The following is a 16,610-nucleotide window of genomic DNA, read 5'->3' as shown; positions in this document are numbered from 1 at the left end:
TTTTTGAGGAAGGACCAAATAACAGTGGTACTATCCTATTCGGCAAGTCGCCAAAGTGCCTCTAGGATCTCCTAAATGGATCATCCATTGAAGTTCACAATAGAGGAAGGTCTTGGAATTTTTTACAATCTCAAATCAAACTCTTTGTGTCACCTATTCTGATCAGTGAGCATGACCGATCTCTTCCCTTTTGAAGCCACAGATGATCTAATCAACCTTAACTTTTGCTGAGCTAAAGTACTGTTCGGCGAATCGCCTAGTCTTATTGACGATCTCGATTGAGCTCACCTTTTGAGCACACTGATGGGATGGTAACCCTATCATATTTAGTGAGCTAAGGACCACTCAACTTATAATCGAGCTGACTCAGTGACATTATTCATTCTCGTCGATTTGCTCATTTGTTAAAAAAATTCAATAGTCTTTTGACCTTTTAAATTCAACCTCCCTCTTTTGTTTGAATTTTTTTCCATCTTCTCTAATCTTGTTGGGATTAAAACCTAATCTATGGAAACTCATTTATGCTTAGTTCTCTTTAATTGAGGTTGGTTTTCATAAAATTTGGTTACATCTTTCGAAGTTTTTTAAAATTGAAATGCTAATTGTAGTGGCTCTTTCCATTCTTTCTTAGAGTTGTTACCATTGTGAATGATCGTGAATCTTGATATTGATAATCTTTATTTAGAGTATTAATTCACTTCTTGGGTTTCTGATATTTGGGATTGGTGAGTGAGTGAGCCATAGTCAATGCTTGTAAACTATTGAAAATTGTGGGTTTGAATGTTTGGGTTGTGAATGGGTGAAGCAGAATAACCTGAATTTGAGAAAATAACTTGAATTTTTCCAATGATGGATTATATGACATCTTTCCTAAGGGAAAATCATAGTTATGTTGGATTTCAATTGATAAAGGGGGACAAATGAATACCCCGACTTGTTGAATCTCCATGCGTAGGTTAGGGGTGTAAGTCCCGAAAGTTGGAAAGACGAAAAATGAGGAACTAAAGACTGAATTCCAGAAAATATAGCTTTTGGGCACCGAGTGGCTTTCACGAGACCCACTAAAGGTTGTGAATAGGACTATGGACTGTGAAGGTCCACCTTGGTCCATGCCCAATATATTGGATTTCAGAGATGAGGACCACGAGGGGGCCACCATGAGTCATGGTGCGGACCACAGACTGTTATGGCTCCCATGGTGAACAACCCTGCAGGCCTCCTATCATCGTCCTTTTACAACCACAGACTGTTATTAGCTGATTTATGCATAATTCACATCATGTTGCATGCTTTCAAGTTGAATTTCAATGACCAGGCTATATGCTAATTTCAAGTATGATTTATGAGATATGATCATGATTTTCAAGTTATAATTTATGAAAACTTTATGAATGAACTAAATATGCTTTATGCAAAGAAGTTTATGAATGGCGATTTTATGATGTTTCAAGCAAAGTTAATGATAGGGAAAGTTAAGTCCCTAAAGATGTTTATAATCAAAGATATGTAATGATGGAAGGCCTACAACTATATTATATGAGTTATATGATAGATGAGCTAATCCTATAATTTTCTATGATGATGCTAGATGAGCTATTCTTATGATATTTTATAAATATGGATTAATATTAGTTATTATATTTCCCTTTGACGTTTATGATCATATTTTAATGAGTTCTGTTGGGATATTGACTAAGCACCAAGAGGACTTTTAGGTGGGGTTTCGTCGGGTAACGCAGTTACTTACCTAATAGAATCCTAATAGAAACCTTTAGTCTCAAACTACGTTACCCATATAGGTTTATAGATGCCTTTAGGACAAATATAGTGGATCCACATCGCCCAGTTAAAAGAGTTACTTATGGAGTATACCCTGAGAAGGTAGCTTCCTCTATCTTAATAAAGGAGTCATCGAATTCTATGTATTAACTCGCATGGTCCTATATGTCGATTAAAGGTAATATCCCACATAATTTCAGTTGAGTTATGAGTTCTTATAATGATTATCAGATTCCTTGATGCATTGACCAATGAGATAAATATTTTAATATTTTTATGACTTTATTCATGATTTAAATATATTGGTCTTGCATCTATGATGCATATCGGTTATGTCCTATTTTTATTGTTAATGCATCTTCTCACATACTTACTGCATTCCATGTACTAATACATACCTTTTGCCTATATTGTATCATAATGTAGGGACCGACGATCACATTCACCCTTCTTTTGCTCATGGCTAGTACTTGCTAGTAGCTTTTACTGTTGGTGAGTCCTCATGTTCCGAGGATGAGATATTACTTCTATGAGTTTATTGGGTTAGCTGGGATACTGTATCACGCCGCCATCTAGTAGTAGAGTCATGTTAGATAGAAAAGAGTCTATGTTGTTGTTTATTCTCCTTTGTGACTTATTATCTATTTTAGATGTTGCTTCTGTATTATGATTCAGTCTTTATTTTCATTTACCTTATGTTTTCTCATGTATGTTATACTGAGAGGCTTGGTTGGAGTCCTTCAGAATTCTAATTGTCATGTTATGATTAGGCCCTAGATTGGGTCGTGACAAACTTGGTATCAAAGCATAAGGTTCAAGTGTCTTAGGGAGTATAATATACCACATCAAGTAGAGTCTTGTTCATCAGTGTAAAGCAAGCCACATCTATGAATAGGAGGCTATGAGGTATCTTAGGAAACACTTCAATTCTTTCATGATCTTATCGTGCGATAGAGTTGAACTCTAAGATTTCCTCCTCTAATGCTTTCTCTTTGCGATTACAGAATCATGCCTCCACGACGATACCCCCATTCGAAGAAATATTGTTGATGAGGAGAAATATGCTCCAAAAGACCCCGTGAAGGATCAAGTGTCGAATGCAGAGTTTTGAGAGCCTTTTTAGATAATAGCCCAAGTTGTGACTACTCAAGTGAATCGAGGGGTGGTAACTCCTCAAAATATGATTACTGCAGCTTCAAGAGTGAGAGAATTCATGAGGATGAACCCTCCTGAGTTCCATGGATCTAAGGTAGATGAGGATCCCCAAGACTTTGTGGAAGAGTTATACAATATAGTTAATATCATGAGAGTGTATTCGTAGGATAAGGCAGAATTGGCTTCCTATCAACTCAAAGGCATCTCTCAAGTTTGGTATGATTAATGGAAAACAGAAAGGATTGAAGAGTGTCCCATAGGTTAGGAAGATTTCAAAGTTGCCTTTCTTAATCATTTCTTCCTACTTGAGTGAAGGGAGGCAAAAGTGTTGGAGCTAATTAATCTTAAACAAGGAATCATAAGTGTGAGGGAGTATGCCCTCAAGTTCACAAATTTGTCTAAATATGCTCCATCTTTGGTTACCGACTCCGTTTCCTAATGAACAAGTTTATTTTAGGAGAGTTGGACATGATTATGAGGGAGTGCCAAACTTCCATGCTTATCAAAGATATGTACATCTCTAGACTCATGACTTATTTCGAGAAAATTGAAGGGGAGAAGCTCAAGGAGAGGAATGCAAGGGAGTTCAAGAGGGGTTGGTATGAAGGTGGGTTTTCTCACAACAAATCTGATGGTGGTAATGGTCATTTCTGAAAAGGCTAAAAGTTTCAATTCAAAGGTTCTTCAGACTCTCCTACTCTAAAGTTTGACAAGGAAAAGGTGCAAACTCCGAAGGCACAAGGTGGATTTTCAGGTGGTCAAGTTATCCCTCCATGTTAAGAAGTGTGGGAAAAAATAGAAAGGAGAGTGCTTACCGGAATTCGATATGTGTTTCAAGTGTGGAAAGCCCGGTCATTATGCAATGGATTGTAGGAGTGGGGTTGGCCCCAAGTTCCGACTTAGGCTACCGATTGCCTGGATCAGTGTGCTACTACTTCAGGTGGCGGTCAGTGCCAAAAAAAAATTATGCCATTTAGACTCTCCAAGAGTTAGAGGATTCCCCCGATATTGTGACCGTTATGTTGAAGGTCTTTGACTTTGATATTTATGCATTGTTAGATCTGGGTGATACTTTATCATTTATTACCCCTTATCATGCTTTAAGATTATTTTTTAGTCTTGATATCTTGCTAGAGCCTTTTTCGGTCTATACCCCCATTTGTGATTCAGTTTTGGTTAAAAGATTCTATAGAAATAGTCTAATTTCAATTTCTCATAAATTCGCCTCAGCCGATCTTATAGAACTTGATATGACCAATTTTGATTTTATTCTTGGTATGGATGGGGTTCATGCATGTTATGCCTCTATATATTGTAGAACCCACGCGATTAAGTTTCAATTTCCTAATGAGCCAGTCCTAGAGTGGTAAGGTAGTAAATACATGTTTAAGGGTAAATTCATTTCATGCCTTAAAGTTCAGAAAATGATTTCTAAAGGTTACATTTATCATCAACTTCGGGTTAGAGATACTAACTCTGAAACTCCTACTCTTGAGTCAGTTCCATTTGTTAATGAGTTTCTGCAATTTTTTCCCCAATGACCTTCCAAGTATTCCTCCCTAAAGGGAAATAGATTTCGGTATTGATCTCCTCTCTGATACTCAGCCTGTCTCTATTCCTCCTTACCGAATGGCTCTAACAAAATTGAAAGAGTTAAAGGAACAGTTGAAGGATTTTCTAGATAAGGGTTTCATTAGACCTATTATCTCTCCATGGGGTGCTCTTGTTCACTTTGTCAGAAAGAAGAATAGTTCTCTCCAAATATGTATTGACTATCGTCAATTGAACAATGTCATAATTAAGAATAAGTATCCCATTCCTAAGATTGATGACTTGTTCGATCAACTTCAAAGAGCAAGCCACTTCTCAAAGATTGATCTCCGATCGGGTTATCATCAATTCCAAGTAAGGGAATGTGACATTCCGAAGATGGACTTTAGAACTCGATATGGTCATTTTGAATTGTTGGTTATGTCTTTTGTACTGACGGATACCCCTAATGCTTTTATGGATTTAATGAACAGGATGTTAAAGTAATACTTGGATATGTTTGTGATTATATTCATTGTATGAAGAAAGTCAAGTAAACAATAAGAAAGAAAAGTCATGTCCTAGATAGAATGAGGAAAAACAATGAGAAATAAAAGTCATGTCCTAGATAGAATGAGGACTCACCAACTTCTTGATATCTAAAGCACTCTAGCCACAAATCGGATTGTCGATGTCCGCCCCTACACTATGAGACAATGTAGGCAAAATATGAGTTAGTACATAGAAGGTACTAACTATGTGGGCTATGCATGAAAAAGTAATGGAACATGAGCAATATAACATAAGATTCATGACCAACATAATGAACATGAGAAAAGCTTAAAAGAATTTGAAAACATATGAAAATTCATGGTCAATGCATATCATAAAACATCATAGTAAGCCTCATAGCTTAACATTCAACTTGTGTGGGATAAGACCTTTAACCGACATCTTAAGACCATGTGAGCTATAATAGGAATCTGATGTAACACTCATCGAGAAGGAGGAGGGTACCTTGCCAGGGTATACTCCATTATGGTACTCAACTCAACTAAACTGGGCTATAGGTGGTTCTACTAGCTAGGCCATAAAGGCAATCCTACGTGGGCAACGCAGTTTTTGACTTTAGGTTTCTACTAGGATTCTCTTGGGTAACTAACTATATTACCAGACTAAACCCCACATATAGGTCCTCTCAGTGCTCCCAATAGAATTCATTAAAACATGATCATAAAAATTATAGGGAAAGATAGTAACTATCTATGAATCGATCTTTATAAAACATATTAAGTGTAGCTAATTAACTTTAGTGATTCATAAGAATCCATAGCTTTGGTAAGAATTGTCATTATCACCATATTTAAACATGATTATGTGAGAATAGTACTTATTAGACCACAATAACTTTCTTGATCATTAATTGATCATCTTCATAACTTTCATCATTAAATCATAATCTCAACTTTAAATCATAAAAATTTCTTTTCAAACATCATTTTACTCATAATCAACTCATGAAACTCGTCTTTAACTTCATAATCATAACTTGAAATTAGATTTATGCATGTTCATTCATAATTCAACTTAAAAATCATGCAGATCATGTAAACACATGCTTAGAATAATCATTCATAAGAATTCAAATCAAAATTGAAATAGCCCAATCCAATTCATCAAAACTAGGGTTCATAAACTATTGAAATTTGAAAGAAACTTTGAGAAAACATTGGAACTCCATGGGTGAAAGGAACCCATGGATTAATCCCCACATAGCTTGATTGAAATCACTTAGAATTGAGAAGAAACCTTGGTAAAATCTGGAAATCCCTAGCTTGGAGTTGGCGAGAAACCTTGAAAGAATTGAGTTCTTTCCTTAGGAGAATTTAGAGGAATAATTTCGAATGAGAGAAATTTCAAAGGATTGGGTAGATATATGCTTGAACTTAGCCATAATTATGTCTAAGTTCATTGAAACAAACTTGGGAAATGACATAATTACCGGTCATTAAAACTGAATTAGGGACCTATGAATCCATCCTTATGATTCGTCCTCAAGTCTACGATTCGTAGACTTGAATTGTAGTGCAGGTCCTAAGGAATACCTAAAAATCAAGCCTTAGGAGTTTTTGTATGAGGCAGGTTAATGACTCACCAAAAAGTGTAAGAAATATCAACAAGACTCATCCTGCAGGTCTGTGAAAGCCCAAAATTAGATTCATCTTTTGGACTCATTTTGCAGGTCTGAGACACTTGCAAGTTTGGGCTCAAAAGTTTTGAAACGAGTCATTCTTATGACTCGTCAACAGGATGACGACTAATCATGTTGAGTTGTAAAACCACTCTTGAGGGTAGTTCTGGGTAAACTCTTGGGACTCACTCTTACGAATTTTAGAAATCTCTACGAGTCTTAGAGTGACTCGTAAACATGAGTTCAATCCCAAAAATTGAAATTTATCTTTGGTTCCAACTTTTTGAATTTTGGAGTCTTACAATATCTCCCCCTTGGGAACATTCATCCTCTAATGAGATTAACTTATCATAGGAAAGACACGGAAAGAGAACTAGAAACCCAACATGAATATAATGACACCTTAAAATGTATAGATCATGAAAACTTCAAACTTTAATATAAAACATGGCTTAAAATCAACTTTCATGAATATGCATGCATACGAATGACATAGGAGGAACTGAATACATATGAGTTCAACTAACTTGAATAAGAATAACTTACTACATTAGGCTTGAGTAGAGGGAAAAAGGTACGGGTATTGTTTCATCATATCCGCCTCCGCTTCCCAAGTAGCACTTTCTACTTGTTGATTTGTCCACAATTTGACGGACACAACATCATTGTTTGTTAACTTCTTAACTTACCGGTCTAAGATTTACACCGAAACCTCCTCATAAGTCAAATTCTCTTCAACACTTACATGATACAATGGTACAATGGAATTCGTATAACCCACAAACTTTCTCAACATTGACATATAAAATACTAGATGAACCATAGCAAATTGAAATGGAAACTCTCACTCATAAGCCACTTTACCAGCACGTCTCAATATTTTATAAGGCCAATATATCTAGGGCTCAATTTCCCTTTCGTACCAAATTGTATTACACCCTTCATGGGTGAAACCTTCAAATAGACTCAGTCATCTACCTCAAATTCAAGCTTTCTCTTCTTAACATCTGAATAGGACTTTTGAAGACTTTGAGCCGCCTTCAACCTCTCCCTTATGAGTCTCACCTTTTCCATAGCATATATTACCATATCTGGACCAATCAATGCTATCTCACCTACTTCAAACTATCCCACCGGAGACCTATATCTTCTCCCATACAATGCTTCAAAATGAGCCATTAAGATGATAGAGTGATAACTTTTATGGTAGGCAAATTTGATTAATGGAAAATTCTCATCCCAACTCCCTTTAAAATAAATGATGCATGCCCTCAACATGTGCTCTAAATTTTGGATTATTCTTTCAACTTGACCATCGGTTTGAGGATGGAAAGCGGTAATTAACTTAACCTTTTTACCAAGACCCTTTTGAAATGACTTCCAAAATTGTGAAGTAAATTGAATACCTCGATCTAATATAATAGACAAGGGAACACCATAAAGTCTTACCAATTCACGAAAATACAAGGTAGCATAATCTTCTGCACCATAAAAAGTCTACACAGGTAGAAAATGAGCCAACTTAGTCATTCGATCCACAAAAACCCAAATGGAATCATATTTCTTCTTAGTACAAGGCAAACGCATTACAAAGTCCATATTTACATCTTCCCATTTCCAAGTAGGAATTTTAATAACTTGGGCTAGACCTCCCAATTTTTTATGCTCAACTTTAACTTGTTGGCGATTTGGACACACAGCCACAAACTCTGCTATGTCCTTCTTCATGTAATTCCACCAATACAATTATCTCAAATCTTGATACATCATGGTGGAACACGGATGAATCAAATACAGAGTGCTATGAGTCTCATTCAATATAAACTCTCTTAAACCATAAACATTAGGCACACACAACTGACCTTGATAATGGAGTACACCATCTCCCCCTTAGGAGAAAGCCTGAATGACTTTTTTGGAAACCAACTTCTTTAATTCAACTAATATTGGATCATGGTCTTGTTTGGCCTTCATATCTGACATAAGAGACAATTTCGAACCATTATGAACAAGAATACCTCCTTCTCAAAGTCAACCAACTACACACCTAAACGTGCCAACATATGAACATTCTTAACCAATTCCTTCTTACCTTCTTCAACATGTGCAACACTACTCATAGACAATCTACTTAGTGCATTAGCAACCACATTAGATTTGACCGAATGGTACAATACACTTATATCATAATTTGCAACAATTCAAGCCATCTCATTTGCCGAAGGTTCAAATCCTTTTGATTAAACACATATTGTAAACTTCTATGATCGGTGAACACATCCATATGGACACAATAGAGATAGTATCTCCAAATCTTCAAAGCAGACACAACCGTTGCTAGCTCCAAGTCATGAGTTGGATAGTTTCTTTCTTGCAGCTTAAGATGCCTAAAATCATAGGCTATCACCTTACCATATTGCATCAAAATGCAACGAATACCAACTCTTGAAGCATTACAAAATACAACAAAACCATCGGATCCTTTCTATAAGGTCAAAATAGGAGCGGTAGTGAGACGATCCATCAACTCTTGGAAACTCTTTTAGCAAGCTTCTTACCACTGGAACTTAACTTTCTTTTGAGTCAACTTAGTCAAAGGTGATGAGATCAATGAAAACCCTTCCATGAATCTCCTATAGTATCTGGCTAGGCTAAAAAAACTTCTAATATCCAAACGGGACAATGGTCTAGGCTAATTCTTAACTACCTCTATTTTCTTAGGATCAACCATAATCCTTTCACCGGACATAATGTGACCAAGAAAAGCCACTTTCCTTAGCCAAAACATGAATTTATTAAACTTGGGAAATAATTGCGTATCCCTTAGAGTTTGCAACACAATTCTCAAGTGATTAGCATGCTCTTCATTCTGAGAGTAAAGCAATATGTCGTCAATACACACAATTACAAACATGCCCAAATATTGTTTGAACACTCTATTTATCAAGTCCATGAATGTCGTAGAGGCATTGGTCAAACCAAACGACATAACTAGGAACTCAAAATGACCATACCTTATTTGAAATGTTGTGTTGGGGATATTACACTTCCTCACCCTTAATTGGTGATAACCAGAATAGAGATCAATCTTAGAGAAGTAACTTGCTCCTTGCAATTGGTCAAACAAATCATCTAACCTCAGTATTGGGTATTTATTCTTGATGCTTACTTTGTTCAATTTTCGGTAGTTAATGCACATACGAAGCGAACCATCCTTCTTTATAGCAAATAAAATAGGAGCGCCCTATGGGGATATACTTGGTTTAATGAAATCTTTGTCTAACAAATCTTTCAATTGATCTTTTAACTCTTTTAATTCCACCTGAGCCATTTGATAAGGATGGATATAAATAGGTTGGGTACCTGGAAGAAGGTCTATACCAAAGTCAATTTCCCTTTCGAGAGGAACACTGGGTAGATCATCAAAAAACACATCCGAAACCTCATTAACAATGGGCACTAACTCTAGAGTAGGGGCTTCAGAATTTTCATCCCTAACCCTTACAAGATGGTAGATACAACCCTTGAAAATCATTTTCCAAGCTTTAAGGCATGAAATGAATTGACCTTTAAATATGAAATTAACACCCTCCATTCTAGGACCACCTCATTAGGAAATTGAAACTTAACCACTTGGGTTCTTTAATTGGTAAAAGAATAACATGAAAATAGTCAATACATACCAAGGATAACATCAAAATTGGTCATCCTAAGCTTAACTAGATCACATAGAATAACTTTATAGTAAATCGAAAACTAACAACTTCTATAGACTCTTTTAGCCATAATCGACTCACCTACAAGAGTATAAACCAAAAAAGACTCAAACAATATTTCAAAGATAACATCAAATCTCATGGCCACAAAAGGAGTAAGAAAAGATAAATTTGCACCCGGATCAAGTAAGGCATAAACATCATATTGAAAGACCCATAACATATCAGTAACAACATTAGAAGTCTCCTTCACCTCTTGCCTACCATGAAGAGCATAAAACCTATTATTGCGTAGACCACCCTTTGGTTGTACTTGGGCACCTTATGAAACTTAGCCATGAGGACGACCGTCTTTGACCTTACATTCTTTATATTGATGACCTATATTACCATATATGTAGCACATATTCAAGCCCTTCAAACACTCACCCTTGTGGTTCTTGCCACACGTCTTGCATGAGGGGGTAACTTGACCAATAGGAGAACCTCCTTGAGGCTTAGGGTTGGGCACCCCATCCTTGTCAAATCTTGGAGTAGTCACATTTGAAGAACCTTGATCGGAGTAACTTTGGAGAAAATGAGGATGTCCACCACCTTTGGACTTAGCATGAGAAAAATCACCACCATCGGTCCTTGGCCTCTTGGACTCCCTATTTTTCTCCCTTATTTTCTCACTGTCTATTTTCTCCGTATAGTTCATAAGTCTAAAGATGTCCATTTCTTAGATTAACATAGATGTCTTACACTCTTTTGAGACAATATTTGACACACCTCAAACAAACTTGCTCGTACAAGCTTTTGGGTGAGCAACCATGAATGGAGCATATTTTGATAATTGGGTGAACTTGAGGGAATACTCCCTCACACTCATACCACCTTGTTGAAGGTTGATGAATTCTTGTATCTTGGCCTCCCTCAACTCCAATGGGAAAAAAACAATCAAGAAACACTCTTTTGAACTCCTCCCAAGTCTCAGTCGCCACTCTAGGCCTCTCGATTTTTTATTGATCAAACTAAACTTGACAAACAACCTTTAATTTATACTATCATGACCCAACCATATAGGCCTTGATGGTATGCCCGAGCTGGACACACGAATGTAACCCTGCCAACTATAAGTAAATCCATTTCCTATTTGATTCATAGTGTACCACCAGATAAGAAAATATATCAACCGATAAGGCTGTCGTAACATCTAGGGTCGTTCCATAATACGTATACACATGAGCTGACAAGGCTGTTATGATACCGAGAATGTCCCAATCATAAGTCAGATAAGAACAATTGTACAGACATATATATACAACTCATATACAACCCACGTACATATTCACAGACCTCTAAGAAATATATACATCAGGGTTTAGTACCAAAATCTAGGCTCCAGCACAAGGGAGAACTTCTGGACCGCTGAGTGGGACTCCTACGTTGGCGGATCCCCAAATTATGTATCTATACCTGCGAACATGAATGTAGTCCCCACCCCCCCCCCCCCAAAAAAGGAGGTCAGTACGACATATGTACTATGTAAAATATAACATAGCATAACTAGAAGCATATCTGAAATAGTAGTAGGAGATAAAACATCATATAAAAAACTTGTACATGTAACCTGTGAGTTGTCAAAACATGCATGCTCAAATTATACAATATAGCCGGCCTTTTCAGGGATACAGTGAATTATACCTGTAGGACCATCATAGGCTCGGCGCCATCACCACCTTATTACATCACATTATCATATATATACATACCTACTCGTCCCTTTAGTGAGGGACTCGATGAGTTTTTCATGTCACTGCATTGTCATGTCTTCGTATAGTGTACCCGGCCCTTTAGTGAGGGACTCAGTGGATAATGCAGTGAACTGCACACGTTTACATACCCCGAATTAGGACTCAATGATAGAAGGATTACAGTATGCATGAATAGAGTAGTGAGTAACCATATGCAATTTTAAACATTATCAGAGACCCGATAGTATAAGAGGATTAAGCTATCGTCTGAGGACTCCAGTAGTAGTGTAGTCATCTTAGCTTCCCTCTAAATGCCATTAGGGGCTATATTACTTAGAATCCAGGGGTCCCTAGACATGTACTAAAGTAATGCTAACCACTTAAGGACTCCAGAGCACTTTCTTTCATATAGTCCTACAACTAGGAGCCCGTATATTCATTAAGTTCTTGGCATATAAATGGTTCAATGAAAGTAGTTCAACTATTATAAAAGTTCAACCTCCAGAAGTGAATAAGAGACACTTAGGAATGGAATTACTTTAAATATGGTATCATTCCTTACTTAACTCTAAGACATGCCAAATAAAGAGAAAGAATAGGCTTTACATACCTCCTATAGACTTCTCTTAATCATGTTCACGTCGTCGTCCTCCAAACCTATTGAACATGGAAGAAATGCAAGTATCAACAACCTTAGACTTTTTAGCATCTTAGACTACCTACGAGTATTCATAGAACTCATTTCCTCACTCGCCTTCTCGACTAGTTCCTTAATTAGTTAAGGGATTAACGGAAATCGGACAGCACCTCCCCTATAACTTGCCCTATCAACAATTCCATTTTACCCCCAAACCTTAGCAGCCACAACAACCACAAAAACCATAGGCTATACAACACAATAATACCACAATATGATGCAATATAAGTTCCAAACAATTCACCCAAAACTACTATACCAAAAGAGGGTTTGTAATTTTTATTTCATAAAACCTTTAACTACACGAAGACGGGGGTTCATGTGGCTGAAACCAGAAGCACACACGCCCCATTTATACCATGTTCCATCCCTTCAACACACCACCACACACCTGCAGCCGCACACCACAAGCACAACACCTTGCTTCGACTACAATTTAACTATAGCGACTCCAATTTAGTTTGTTTCAAACGTTAAGCATTCCTATGAATTTTTTATACTTAAAGGCACATAATACACTCCATAACCACCCCATAAAGTCTAAATTGAAGGGCTAAACCTTACCTTACCCGAAATTGGCCTAAACTTGCCAAATTGCACCTCGGAACTTCTCTAAACGCGCTTAAAATGTCATGGCTGCTTGCTATCCATTTGGTGATGCTCTAAACCATGATTTTATACTATTAATACCTCCATATCATCGTGGTATACCCTATATAATTAATTTATGGAATAAAATCGGGACTTACCTCTTTTTCTCCCCTATGCCGTCACCTTTTCCTCTCTTAGTTTAGGGTTTTTTATTTCTTTCTAGGATGAAGTTTTTGGATACAAATGATACTAAGAGTCATTTACCATGTAGATATATGTTACCTTATGGGGTGACATGTGTCATCCCCTAAGGGCGACATGTGTCATCCCCTAAGGGCGATATGTTTCTAGCCCCCATTGGGCCAACACGTACATGCTGCCAATTATGAACTGCCACGTGGAAGTAGGGTCCCCTCCAAGCAGGTGGGTCACCTTCTGCCATGTGTCACCTCCCTATTCTTCCATATGTCATTCTCTCCTCCTCCTCATGGGTTCGTAATATCATCTTATTTTAAGAACCTATATAATCCGTGCTATGTAAGCTTAGTATGTACTCAAGTGGCTTAAGTATGTAAGACTTCTAAATTAATAGCTTCCGTAGGTAAGTTGAGTCCTACGACTCATTATTTGGCCTCCAACTCCTTCTAACTTCTCATGACTCTATTTCCAACCTTCCCTGCTATGGGGTATCACATTCTTCTTTTCTTAGAGTCATGGAAGACTGGATATACTGCTTCCAGGTCTGTTGGTAAGTCTAGTTCGTAGGCAACCTTGCCTATTCAGCGAAGGATCAAGTAAGGACCAATATATCTCGAACTCAGCTTCCCTTCCTTATCAAACCTCATTACTACTTTCATAGAAGACACTTTTAAGAACACCCATTCGCCCATTTGGAATTCCAAAGGTCGACGTCGATTGTCTGTGTATGACTTCTGTTGACTCTAGGTAGCTAATAATCTTTCCCGAATAAGCTTTACCTTTTCCACCACCTGTTGGACCATATATGGTCCTATTAGTTGCATTTTTCCAACATCAAACCAACCAATAGGTGACCTGCACTTTCTTCCATATAAAGCCTCATACGGTGCCATCTAGATGCTGGAGTGATGGCGGTTATTATAGGAAAACTCAATAAGTGGTACGTGATTATCCCAGCTACCTTTAAAGTCAATTATGCAGGCCCATAGCATGTCCTCTAGCATTTGAATAGTGCGCTTGGCCTGTCCATCAGTCTGGGGATGAAATGACATACTAAGGCTTACCTGTATTCCTAAGCCTTCTTGGAATGACCGCCAAAAGTAGGTTGTGAACTGGGCTCCCCTGTTACAAATAATAAATGTGGGAACTCCGTGAAGTCGTACTATCTCTTTGATGTATAATTTTGCATAGTCCTCAGCCGAGTATGTGGTCTTGACTGGGAGGAAGTGGGCTGATTTTGTCAACCTATCCACAATAACCCATATGGAATCCTTGTTACATCCCACACTCTCGAGCTTGGAATGTCTTCTTAAGTTCCTTAGACATTATCATGTGAGCCGTATAAGCTATGACACTATTAAATGACTCTAAGGAAGGGAGAATGTGATACGATACCCCAAAGGAGGAAAGGTTGGAAATGAGGTCATGAGAAGTCGGAAGGAGTTGGAGGCCAACTAAAGAGTCGTAGGACTCAATTTACCTATGTAAGCTAGCAATTTGGAAGCCTTACATACTTAAGTTATGTGAGTACGTACCAAGCTTACGTAGAACAGATTACATAGGTACATAAAATAAGATGAGATTACGAACCTACGAGGATAAAGGGGAGAATGACACATAGAAGCATAGGGAGATGACATGTGGCAGCAGGTGACCGACCTACTTGGGGTCAAGTAGGTGACCCAACTACTTAGGGGGGTGGACCCCACTGCCACATGGCATCCCCTAGTTGGCAGAATGTTACGGTGGCCAATCATGGCTTGACATGTGTCACCCTAAAGGGATGACACGTGTCACCTCCAAGGAAGCCCATGTATACATGTTAAAATGAATCTTAGCTTCAGTTAAATTATCCAAAACCTGAAGCAAAACACCAAAATCTTCAGCAACACAAAGAAAAGAAAACCCTAAGCTAAGAGAGAAAAGGGTGACGGCCTAGGAGGAAAAATAAGGTAAGTCTCGATTCCATTCTGTAAATTAATTATCTATCATATACCAAGATGGTATGGAGGTATTATAAGTATAAAATCATGGCTTGGTGCAGCCAAAATGGACAGCAAGCAGTCCACGCAGTTCAGCGCGACTAAAGAAGTTCCGAGGCGCAATTTTGGCGAGTTTTGGCCAATTTCGGTAAAGGTAAGATCTTCCCTTCTAATTTGAATTTTATGGGGTTTTTATATAGTTTATTATATACCTTGTATACTTCTATAACTATAAATAAAGTTGTGGGAATGCTCGATGATAGAAATAATCGAAATTGAAGTCGCCGTAGTTAAATTATAGTCGAAATGAGGCGTTGTATATGTTGAGGCTGCTGCTGGTGGTATGGTGTGTGTTTCAGGTCCTAAATATGTCCTAAAATATGTGGGGGAGCTTCTGGTTGTATCCACCTGACCCCCCCTTCTTCGTACGGTTAAAAGTTTCGCAAAATAGAAACTAGAAATCCTATTTTGGATATCATAATTTCAATCGAGTCGTTCGGAGGTTGTAATGTATAATGTTGCCATGTTTTATATATATATGAGCTTCTGGTTATGTTGTTGTTTGACTGTAGGTATTAGGGACATAATTGGGTATTTGGATAGGGCATATTATAGAGGAGGTGCTGCCCGTCTTAACTAGCTAAAGAACTAGTCAGGAAGACGAGCGAAGGGTTGAGTTCTATGAATACTCATATGTAACCTAAGATGCTGGAAAGCTAAGGGTTATTAATATTCGTGTTTCTTTTATATTACTTAGGTTCAGAGGACGACGAGACGAATGAGATAAAGAGTAACCTATAAGAGGTATGTGAAGCTTTCTATTGGCATGTTCATGGCATAAGTATGTAAAGCTTGTCTCTCTTTTGTTCTGGCATGTCTTAGAAATACGTTATGAATGGTTTGTATATGAAACATGGGAATAATTCCATTCGTAAAGCTCCGAGTACAGTTCATAATTCTTATCCACTTCGTGATGGTAGAACTCCTGTAATAGTTGAGCTATTACCTTTTTAAGACTTCTATAGGATAAAAGGT

At 37.6% G+C, this 16,610-nt stretch overlaps 1 long non-coding RNA gene across 1 annotated transcript in view; it reads right to left on the bottom strand.

Annotated features, from left to right (window-relative positions):
- Positions 1–16,610, bottom strand: part of LOC129888428 (uncharacterized) — a 57,715-nt gene that overhangs the window by 27,878 nt on the left and 13,227 nt on the right. The window contains exon 2 of the long non-coding RNA XR_008766661.1: positions 5,110–5,170. This is a non-coding gene — a long non-coding RNA (uncharacterized LOC129888428). The remainder of the gene's footprint in view (positions 1–5,109; positions 5,171–16,610) is intronic.

This window comes from Solanum dulcamara, chromosome 1 (assembly GCF_947179165.1).
Source record: "Solanum dulcamara chromosome 1, daSolDulc1.2, whole genome shotgun sequence".
Lineage (NCBI taxonomy): Eukaryota > Viridiplantae > Streptophyta > Magnoliopsida > Solanales > Solanaceae > Solanum > Solanum dulcamara.
This window is presented reverse-complemented; position numbering and strand designations above follow the sequence as displayed.